General features: G+C 37.7%; 1 long non-coding RNA gene across 8 annotated transcripts in view; it reads right to left on the bottom strand.

Annotated features, from left to right (window-relative positions):
* Positions 1-11,641, bottom strand: part of LOC138921894 (uncharacterized) — a 186,062-nt gene that overhangs the window by 92,650 nt on the left and 81,771 nt on the right. The gene's annotated exons all lie outside the window — the stretch shown is intronic.

Genomic DNA, 11,641 nt, shown 5'->3' with positions numbered 1-11,641 from the left:
TGTACTTAGAATAGTTCCTGACACAGAGCAGGAAATAAATAACTATCTGTTGAATGAGTAATTGACTACTTGAGTCATGGAAAAAATTCTCAAATAGATTTTTAAAAGAATTGTCCACGTGCAACTAAAATGGTTAGCTTAAACTAACTTCATTTCATTCTCTCACGTGGCCAATAGCTTGAAAATCAGATATACATGGTGTGCAGGGTATACATATACAAAGACATTTAACAAGGTCTTTCATGGCTTCCATGCATTCAAGATGGAGAATCATTGGCTGGAAACCATTCAACTAGATATTTTTTTAAGTGACTGAATGACTGTAGCCAGAGAATTTTGATGTCACTCTAGAATACAAGTTCTTAATTTCTTTGGAATATGCACACCTTTAAGAATATGATGAAAGCTATGGAGCTTTGTCCCAGAAAAAAATACGTATATGCACACTGTGCATAAAATTCATCAAGTTCCTATTGGTTCATGGACTTCAGGTTAAGAACTGCTGTACTAGAATATTCCCAATGGAAAACTTCCTGCTTCTTCCTTTTTCTTTTTCTTTTCTTTTTTTTTTTTTTGGCTTAAAACAACAGAAATTTATTCTTTCATAATTCAGGAGCACAAAAGTCTGAAATCATGATATTGGCAGAGTTTGTTCTTTCTGGAGACCTCATTCTTTCATGTTGAACACCTTTATCGATTATTTAGATGAAGAAAGAGAAGGCTGATCTGTCATGTTTGGAGATGGCAGAAGATGGGAGAGGTATGAGATACGTTAAAAAAGTAACCAACATTTTAAAAAGAGCATGAAGGACTGCTTTTGATGGATAGTATATAATAGGAAATTTAAATTAAAGTTTTAGGTAATAGTAAGTTTGATATGGGACAACATTGTGATATTGCCACCAAAAGCAGCTAATTTGATTTTAGGCTGCATTCACAGAACAAGGCAAGTAATAGTACAGACTATTCTGCATCGATCGCAGCACACTGTGAGTATACAAGGCATTCTAGGTGCCGCTTTTAAGAAGTATATGGACAAGTATATTCAGAGGCACTTGACAGTGATGGTAAAATCATGAAAGAAGTTCTTCCAGGCAATCATTGACTGAAATGGAAATGTTACACTGAGAGTAAAGAAGATTCTGGTGGAGGAGACACCTTGTCAAACATTAGTTGGTTCCAAACATGTGAGAGGACTTAGGGTGAAAAAAGTAATTAGACTTATTCTGTATGGCTAGAAGTCATACATTGTGGCCCAAAGGTTATAAAAAGACATTTTTTTTTAATATCAGGAAGCATTTTCTAAATAGTGAAAGCAGTCCAAAGATGGAATGCGTTGCCTTAGTAATAGAAGGTGTCCATCACATCATTGAGTCTGGTAAAGCAGAGGTTATATAATTAATTTAAAGCAATGCAATAGAGGAGACTCAAGCATAAGACAGGAAGTTGGAAACTAGATGACTGTTCTACTTCCTTCCCACTCTAGGAACCAAGTAAATTAGGTGATTGTGAAGACAAGTGCTCCAAAGTCATCTATGTGAACTCCACACCCAATCTATCCAGGAGCGGTGAGAATCTAATAGTCACTCTAGTTTAGAATACTATAAAAACTCATTCTCTTCAAGCATATTAAGCTCCTTAGCTTCTTGAGATTTTTTTCACCCAAACACAATATATTGGAAATGACCTTTTCTTTTAAATATATAAAAAATGTTCAGATATCTTCATAGCACAGGCAGAAGAATTGCATATGATAATACTGGGAAAAAATACAGCAAAACAATGTTTAGTTTTTCCCAAAAGTCAGGCTGCTAACAGTTTGATAGGTTTGGGGAGAGCAGGAATACAAGAATGGATTCGATTGTACCACAGCTGCAACAATTTTTGTTAGGTAAAGTGCTGATTACAAATTGCAAAAATGTTTCATGTCTAACATAGGATCATTTAACTACGTCACCCAGCAACAGCAAGTAGATCCAATCAATTGTGGACATTGCAGTGGTCTGGTACACTTACTACTATGAGGGCTGAACTTGCACAAATTGTTTTCTAAATGTCATCCACTTAGTAAACAAGGATGTCAAGCCACACAAGATAGCCACATTTTCTGCAAATCCAGAGAATTTCCAGAGGGAGAGAAGGAAGGAAGGACTAGTCAGGATGCAAAAAGGAAGAAGGTAAGGAAGAAATGGAGGGAGAGTATAAGTGGAACATACATTAATTATCTACTACCTCTATACTCGGTGATTTCATATATATTATTAATTCTTCCCCACAAACATGAAGCAGAAATAATCATTCTCACTTTTAAAGGCAAAGTAACATACTTAAAGCAAAGTAACTTGCCCAAGGTCCACAGTTAAGAAATGATTGAACATCGATCTGTCTGACTCCAAAGACAATTACTTTTTCACTATAGCACACTGTCCACTACAGTGTTCTGAGTTTAAGAATAGAAGATATAATATTTAGTAGCCTTCGCTGGCTTTCAACTGTCTTCAGCATACAAAGTCCTTGCCCCTGCTTACTTCTCTAGATTCTTCTTTCATTACCCCACCCCTCAAACTCTTCAGGCTAGACGGATTGAATACCTTGTGGGTCCCCAGAACGTGCCAGGCTCTCTCAGCCTCCTTGCCTTTGTACCTTCTGTTCTCTCTGATTTCTTCCTTCAACTACTGCCCAGCTCCTACTTTTCCTTCAAAATTAACTCAAGCCTGACTTTTCCAGAAAGTCTTTCTTGTCCATCTCAGATGGGTAACTACTTTGCCTTTGCTATTCCATATACCTTGAGGATACTTATATCACTTTGTTTATCAGACTGTATTGTTTTTTCTTATCTGCCTCTCCACACTAGACTGCAGCCTCTCCAAAGTAAGAATTTCAATTTGTTTTCACATTGTATCTCTAACATCTAGAATAGTGCCTAGAATGTAGTAAGCACTTATAAATGCTGAAAGAATGAATGAGTAAATGAACGAACAGCAACAATAGCAACAGTAAAATGAACAAATGAGGTAGGCAGGTCTAATTTAGTAAGAGGCAGACAGATTGCATGTGATCCTAAGGAAAAGATCTCAGATCAGCAATTTCACAATAAATCAGGGAACATTCAATTAAACCAGGAATCTCCATTTGCCCTTTGTTAAAAGACGAGCCATATCCTCCAACTAGATTTGAATCTTCTAAGTTGTCCTTGCCTCTTAGTACCAAAGTCAGTGCACTTAATAAGGAGTGGTCCACTCCCTTTAGTGTCAGCATCCACATTTTCTAGGCTCTGAGCAATTTAGAAGCAGAGATCTTGACAGCTACAGCCTTGGTCCTTCTCTCTACTGAGAGAGACAGACGTAATTACCTATTTACACTCCAACAGCAAGCAGATGTTTGTTTGCTTTCCCTAATGTATGTGCCCTCAGCTCTATGGCAGCATTTGGATTGTCCTGTCTTGCTTCCAACTATTCTCATAGTTTCCTTTGCCTCTTGATCCAAAGACAAAAACAGAAAGGAACAAAGAAATAAGCCACATATATCATTTTTCAATTTTCTTGTGTGAAACCCTGTGACTGCCTCATTTCAATCAGAGGGAAATTAGTTCTCTGCCCTTTGAAGTGAGCTGAGTCACTCATAATTTGAAAACAATGCAACTGTGGAGAGATAGAGTAGTGCCTAGAAAGGAATGCATGTAAGATGACCTGGGTTCTTTCTAGTCCTAGCTGTACCACTAGCCAACTATGTGACCTTGGACAAGCCACTTAACCTCTCCAGGCTTTAGTTTCTTCAGCTGTAAAATTAGGAGATTGGGATATGTTATCCCTAAAGTCTCTTTTTGCTCTTAAATTATGTCTTGAACACACAAGCATGGATATAACATGGTTTCACCATAGTACAGAACACTACGTTTTAAAGAATTACTAACTCTAGGTGCTAACCTATAAGCCTAGTCCCAATTTCTATCCCTCTGTTTTTCTGGTTGAATGAACAATTGAAACATGTGATTTAATTTCAAAAATGATATTCTCAGCCTGCTGAAAGGACATTGCTTGAGACTGCAGCCTTGCTACTCTGGTCTAAATGCCCCAGACTGGCTTCTGAAGATCCTGATTTCGTCTTTAGATGTCAGTGTGTTGATCCTATGGGAAAGGTCACATCCATCATTCGCCTGACCCTGCGCCCACCTCTTAACTCACCTGACTGGGTTTTTGTCAACATTAAGGAACTGTGCATTATGGAGAGAGGGTGGGAAACTGGAACTAAGGGTTTTTATAAGATGTGAAATTCACGCTTTAAAAAAACTAATGGGTCAAAGGTTGCAGGAGGCAATAAGTTATAAGTGAGGGATTTCTATTTACCAGTAGAGAGCAGTGGGCCAGAAACCAGGAAGACATGGAAATTAAAACCTGGGCAGAACATATACCAATGCTTAAGGAAAGAAAATGGAGATTCAAAGTCTGAGCAAGTAGACAAGAACTTGACATGGTCAAACTCCAAATGACAAGATGGCTAGCAAAGCTCTGGGCCACTGGTTTGGGCCCAAGAGATCCTCCAGAATCAAAAGCACAAGACAAGGCAGATAGGAGAACAGATACAAGTTTTCAACTGTCAAAGAGATCTTGATTCTAATCTAAGCAGATACTTTCTGATGAGAAAACAACCATTCCAGAGCACACATAAGCAAGTCGATGAGTGAGGCCGTCTGACTAGTCTGGGGAGTTAAAAGTAACTGGCAGTTAAAGGTAGAGACTGAAGGTCGACCTGGCTCATGGAAGGCTGTGGCACCATGTTGTCAGAAGCCAGTCTCACAATACACGGAGCCTCAGAAAAATAGGACAATATGACTACATTCCCATCCAACTTTCAAGGGGTGATCCCATCAACAAGCAGAAAAGTAGGTACACCAGTGTCAAAGGCCAGATTCACCTCAAAGCTTTCCCAGACTTGATGGGAACAATTTGCCCTGCTCATAGCTTACTATGGTGAGGGAATCTAGCTGAACATCAGTGACGAGCTGGCCAGGCAAGATAGGACTGAGCTAATAGAACTGAGCCTAAAAGATAGCAACAACTCCCAATCTAGGAATGGGAAGTGCTTGACAAATTTGCACCCGCTTCCTACACTCAGGTTTATGGCACACATTGTTACTTACTCTCACCACTCCTTCCAGATGAGCCTGGGAATCCTTCTCAACACATAGCTCTTGACAGTCACTACTAATTGATAGGTCAACATTGGCACATGATATTTAAGTATATTTTCCATCTATATTGCAATTAATTGCTGGATCAGCTACAGCCTGAGACTTCCTGAGGCCTCAGAGAACTTTTTCTGTATTGACCTTACAACCTCAATCCTCAATGCCATGCTATAGTCCGCAGATGCTATCCGGGGCCCTGGGATTAAGGACAAAATCATCTTACTCACGTAAACCTGCTACATAGATTCACAGTAATTGACAGAGCCTACCCAACCATGCTTCCGCCTTGCATTTTGTGGTTAACTCCTCATGACCTGTAACAATGACCTTAAGATAATGTAACATGCAGTCAGCACCACTGCCCTGCTGACCCAGCCACAGTGGATAGAGTTTTAGGTTTTAATTCTGCAGCACCATTCCACATGCCATTCATGATATTTTCCATTTTTCTAAACTGATCCAATTTCCTGGGGAAATCATTCTTGAAAAACTTATGGCCTTCTTAGTAATTCTTCAGGTAGGATGGTTCCAGAGGCTGGTTGCAATGGCACCTTTCCAATTGAATGTATAAATCAGAAGGGTTCACCTACTTTAAAAGATTTCCTCTTATCAAATAAGACTCTTCCCTTGAAGAAGATTTGCTTCTGTTCTCCTGGCCTGATTTACAAGCAATGCAAACAGACTGAAATACACTACCTTTCTCATTTGAGGACTCTTGAACAAATGAAAACAGCTTGTTAAATAGAGAACTGATAGGGCCATTTTGCACAATTGTGCTGAAGAAAATCCATTCGTGATAAAGCACACTTCTGTTTTCCCATAAGTTTAAGGCACAGGAAGCATCTATTTTCCCCACCTTTAATTTAGGTGGACCTTTAAAACACTCGTCAGTTTAAAACTAAATCAAAAGTAGACAGCTCCTCAGAAAGCTATTATATAACTTTTAAAAATCTGGGAAAGAAAGATTATGAATTTTAGTATTCGAAAATGAGTTTTAAAGGGAAGTGATTTTATTAAGAAGTATTTGCTTCTATAAATGTAAGCAGTTCTACTATATGGGAAAAGAAACTTCTTTTTCAAAAAATCAGTTACTGTTTCATTTCATTGTTTTGCTTTTAGACAAAGTCCTACTACTTCTCAAATAGATCCTGAGTGCTATAGGACTCTCTTCTAAGGTTAATGGTCCTTACAAATTTATCTTAATAGTATCTTGAGCATGATTCAAATATTTTCTAAGCAAGTATAGTAGACATTAACTGGAGCCCATTCAATTATAAAACAACTGTTGAGAGCTTTGAGATGCTTTTTTAAATTTCTAGAGTGACTGTAACAATTTAAAAAATAATATCATCTTGAGCCAGCCCGGTGGTGTAGTGATTAAATTTGGCACACTCTGCTTTGGCAGCCCGGGTTTGTGGTTTTGGACCCTGGGTACGGACCTACACATCAAGCCATGCTGTGGTGGCATCCCACATATAAAATGGAGAAAATGGGCAGAGACATTATCTTAGGGCCACTCTTCCTCAAGGAAAAGGAGGAAGATTGGCAAAAGGTGTTAGCTCAGGACCAATCTTCCTGACCAAAAAACTACATCATCATAATAATATCATCTGACAATCAGGAACTTACATAATTTTTTGTTAAGACGTTATGTGGGAGTTTATTTCTGGGCTCTCTATTCTGTTCCATTGGTTTGCATGTCTATTCTTATGTCAGTACCATACTGGTTTGAATACTATAGCTCTATAGTATAGTTTGAAATCAGTGAGTGTGATGCCTCCAGCTTTGTACTTCTGTCTCAGGATTGCTGTGACCATTCTGGGTCTTTTGTCATTCCATACACATTTTTTGATTGTTTTTCCTTTCGGTGAAAAATGCCTGTGGAATTTTGGAAGAGATTGCATTGAATCTATAGATGCAGTCAGCTAAGATTTGACAAAAGAGCCAAGAATACTCAGTGGGGGAAGGATAATCTCTTCAATAACGGTGTTGGGAAAATTGGATAATCACATGTAAAGAATTAAAATGGACCTCTATCTTACACCACTCACAAAAATTAGCCCAAAATGGATTAAAGATTTAAACACATGACCTGAAGTTATAAAACTCCTGGAAGAAAACATAGGGGAAAAACTCCTTGACATTGGTTTTAGCAATGATTTTTTGGATGTGACACCAAAAACGCAAGCAGCAAGAGCTAAAATAAACAAGTGGGGCAACATCAAACTAAAAAGCTTCTGCACAGCGAAAGAAACAGTCAACAAAATAAAAAGGTAACCACAGAATAGGAGAAAATACTTAAAAACGATATACCTGATAAGAGGTTAATATCTAAAATATATAAAGAAGTCATACAAATCAATAATAAAATTCCACTCACAAACAATCCAATTAAAAAATGGGCAAAGAAACTGAATATACATTTCTCCAAAGAAGACATACAAATGACCAACAGGTATGTGAAAAGATGCTCAATGTCACTAATCATTGGGAAAATGCAAATCGAAACCACAATGAGATCACCTCATACTCGTTAAAATGGCTATCATCAAGGAGACTAGAGATAACAAGTGTTGGCAAAGATGTGGAGAAAAGGGAACCCTTGTGCACTGTTGGTATAAATGGAAATTGGTGCAGCCACTATGGAAAACAGCATGAAGCTTCCTCAAAAAGTTAAAAATAGAACTACCATATGATCCAGCAATTCCATTTCTAGGTATATATCCAAAGTAAATGAAAACAGGATATCAACTCCCATGTTCATTGCAGCATTATTTGCAAGGGAGAAGATATGGAAACAACCTAAGTGTCTATCAATGGATGAATGGATAAAGAAAATGCGGTATATATACATATGTATATATATGCAACGGAATACTACTCAGTCAGGAAAAAGAAGGAAATCCTGTCATATGCGACAACATAGATGGACCTTGAGGGCACTATGCTAAATGAGATATGTGAGAAAAAGAAAGAGAAATACTGTATGACCTCACTTATATATGGAACCTAAAAGAGCCAAACTCATAGAAATGGAGTAGAATGGTGGTTACCAGGGGCTGAGGGTGGAGGAATTGGGGCAATGTTCGTCAAAGGGTACAAAATTGCAGTTAGATGATAAATAATTTCCAGAGATCTAATGCACAGCATTACGATCATAGTCAGTAATGTAAAACTTCAAAGTTGCTAAGAGACTAGATCTTAAATGTTCTTACCACAAAAGAAATAATAATTATGTGACATGAAGGAGGTATTACATAACATTAAAGTGGTAATCATATTGCAATATATAAATGTATGAAATCAACACATCCTACACCTTAAACTTACACAATGTAATATGTCAACTATATCTCAATTTTTAAAAGAAGTCTTCATTGTTTTAGAGCAGTTTTAGGTTCACAGCAAAACCAAGGGGAAGGGCCGGCCCGGTGGCACAGCAGTTAAGTGCGCATGTTCCACTTCCATGGCCTGGAGTTCACCGGTTTGGATCCTGGGTGCGGACATGGCACTGCTTGGCAAGCCATGCTGTGGTAGGCCTCCCACATATAAAGTAGAGGAAGATGGGCATGGATGTTAGCTCAGGGCCAGTCTTCCTCAGCAAAAAGAGCAGAATTGGCAGCAGATGTTAGCTCAGGGGTAATCTTCCTCAAAAACAAAAATACCACCAAGGGGAAGGTATAAAGATTCCCCATATACTCCCTGCCCTCACATATGCATAGGCTACCCAATTATTAACACCTCCCCCCACCAGAGTGGTACATCTGTTACAATTGATGAACCTACATTGACACATCATAATCATTCAAAATCCACAGTTTACATTAGGGTTCACTCTTGGTGGTGTACATTCTATGGGTTTGGACGAATGTGTAATGACATGTATCCATCACTATGGTATCATAAAGTATTTTCACTGCCCTAAAAATCCCTTGTGCTCCACCTGTTCATCCTTTCTCCTCACTCTCTGGCAAACACTGATCTTTTAACTGTCCCCTTAGTTTTGCCTTTTCTTGAATGTTATATAGTTGGAATCATACAGTATGTAGCCTTTTCAGATTGGCTTCTTTCACTTAGTAATATGCACTTAAGGTTCCTCAATGTCTTTTCATGGCTTGATAGCTCATTTCTTTTTAGCACTGAATAATATTCCATTGTGTGGGTGTACCACAGTTTATTTATCCGTTCATCTACTGCAGGACATCTTGATTACTTTTAAGTTTTGGCAATTACAAATAAGGCTGCTATAGATATCTATGTGCAGGTTTCTGTGTGGACATAAGTTTCCAGAACTTACATGTTTCTTAACTGGAAAATAGTTGACAGACTAGATTATCTAACATACAAATATTTGGAATACATCAGCTACATTGCTCTTATATTTCTATTGATATAATTAAATTTAAAGGTAACACAACTTAGATTCTTCAAAGTTAAATGCCTGAATTAATTTTCTATTCTGTGAATAAAAATAGAGCCGAGGTTTACCAGATTCAGGTGTCTAGTAACCTCAGCTGTTCAAAGCAAAGAAAAATCCCAAAATAAGAAAACATGAAAATAGCTAAGAAGTAAAAGTGTATAGTTTACAGACCTTGTTGTTAATGATTATTTCACTAGCCAGGGAAAAGAAGTAAAATTTTACACAGCCCCCTCCACCTTGCCCGGGGAAAAGGAACAGCTGATGGGTTATTTATAACCAATAGCCTGGATAGCAAAATCCAGTCCCATTACAGCAAAACTGAGAAGAGTAGGAAGGGAAGGAGAGAGATCAGAGAAAAACAATGGAAAAAGAGAAAAGCAAAGGAAAAAGAGGATCTACGTTATAAAAAACAAGAAGAGTAGTAAGCAGAAGACCCACTGACATCCATGATCAGAGACAGCAGATCACAAAGGAGACATGAAGCACCTACTAGTGGTCTGGGGGCTTACAGCTAAAGAGGGAACTAAGCCCTCACTAACAATTGAGAGAATCACCGAGTTGGGGATTCAGCAGGAAAAAAAAGAAAGAAGCATTGAATCTGAGGTAGTCACTATAGGTTCATTCTGTATTCCAAACCTTAATAGCTTCCAAAGGTTTTGTTTCCAAAAGAAAATAACTGACATTCATAAAAACCTGAATCAATCATATTCAAGGAAACTCCTTACAAAGGCAGTAAAGCTTACAGGACATTTCAGTAAGATTTTCACTATAAACAATCTTTTTAAAAAAAAATGTTTGAGAGATAGAGCTTCAGATCTCTGAAAAAGAAATCACAAATTTATAACACTTAATATCCAGTTCATGTAAGACAATTGAATAATTATTCTACACAGAAAATCCTCAAATTGTCAAATATACTTTGAAGTAATGCTAATGGGTGAATATGGATGGCACTTTGGGTAGTTATTGACTGACACATTAGAGACAATACACCATAGTGCTTAAGCATGAGAGTTGCAGAGCCAGGCAGTCTAGGGTCAAATCCTGACTCTACCCCTTACTCAGCTCTTCTTTGGTGACCTCATACTAAGTGACAATTTAGGCAAATTTCTTAATTGCTTTGTGCCTTAATTTCTTCACCTCTAAAATGTAGACAACAAAAGTTATCTATTTTATAGAGTGGCTGAAAGAATTAAATGAGATAAGATGGAAAAAGAATTAGCACGGTGGCCGTCATATAGTAAACAATAAGTGTTAGAAGTATCATTACACATCATTTGGACTTGTCAAATAATCTGCCCATTTTTATTCTCTCCTGATTCCAATCCCTGCTATCCACTGCCATCAGATTGATTCTCTCAAAACTAACCTGCTAGAAAAAGTTGGATGACTCTCTATGGTGTAACAATCAAGTCTACATTTCTTGTCTTGGAATTGAAGGCAGTTAACATCCTCCCACAATTTGGTACCTTTCTTCCATAATTAATACTAATTATGTATTAGTATTTTCTTTCCCATTTTATAGACAAGGAAAGTGAGGCTCATTCAGTTAAAAAAATATTGCCCTGTGAAACAGTTTTACAGCTTAACTTTTGGCTCAGCAACCAGTAATAAACCTTGAAGTTTAGCTAGACAGTAATTTTATTTTTGTCCCCAGGTAATATTGTTTCCTCTCAGGCCACCAATAACTTCAAACCATGGAGATGAATCTGAAAAAGGTCTAAAGACCCAAATGATTCTGTATTTTCCATTATCTCTGTATTCTTGGTTGGAGGTGGGAAGTTTCCAAATCCTTTCTAACCAACTTCATGCTACTATGTATTTAATAACATAAAGTAGGAGGACAGCAATTTGAGGTAAAGAAGGAAGAGTGCATGAAGAGGAGAGGAAATGGAAAGGGAGACCAAATAAAAACAAAAAGGAAAAGGAGGAAGGAAAAAGGGATGGACCAAATGTGCTTCAATCGCTTTCTGGTATACACTGTCTTTTGTTTTTCTGAGAAGAAAAAGGCAAAATGGCTCTAAGTATGCACC

This window comes from Equus caballus, chromosome X, assembly GCF_041296265.1.
Source record: "Equus caballus isolate H_3958 breed thoroughbred chromosome X, TB-T2T, whole genome shotgun sequence".
NCBI lineage: Eukaryota > Metazoa > Chordata > Mammalia > Perissodactyla > Equidae > Equus > Equus caballus.
This window is presented reverse-complemented; position numbering and strand designations above follow the sequence as displayed.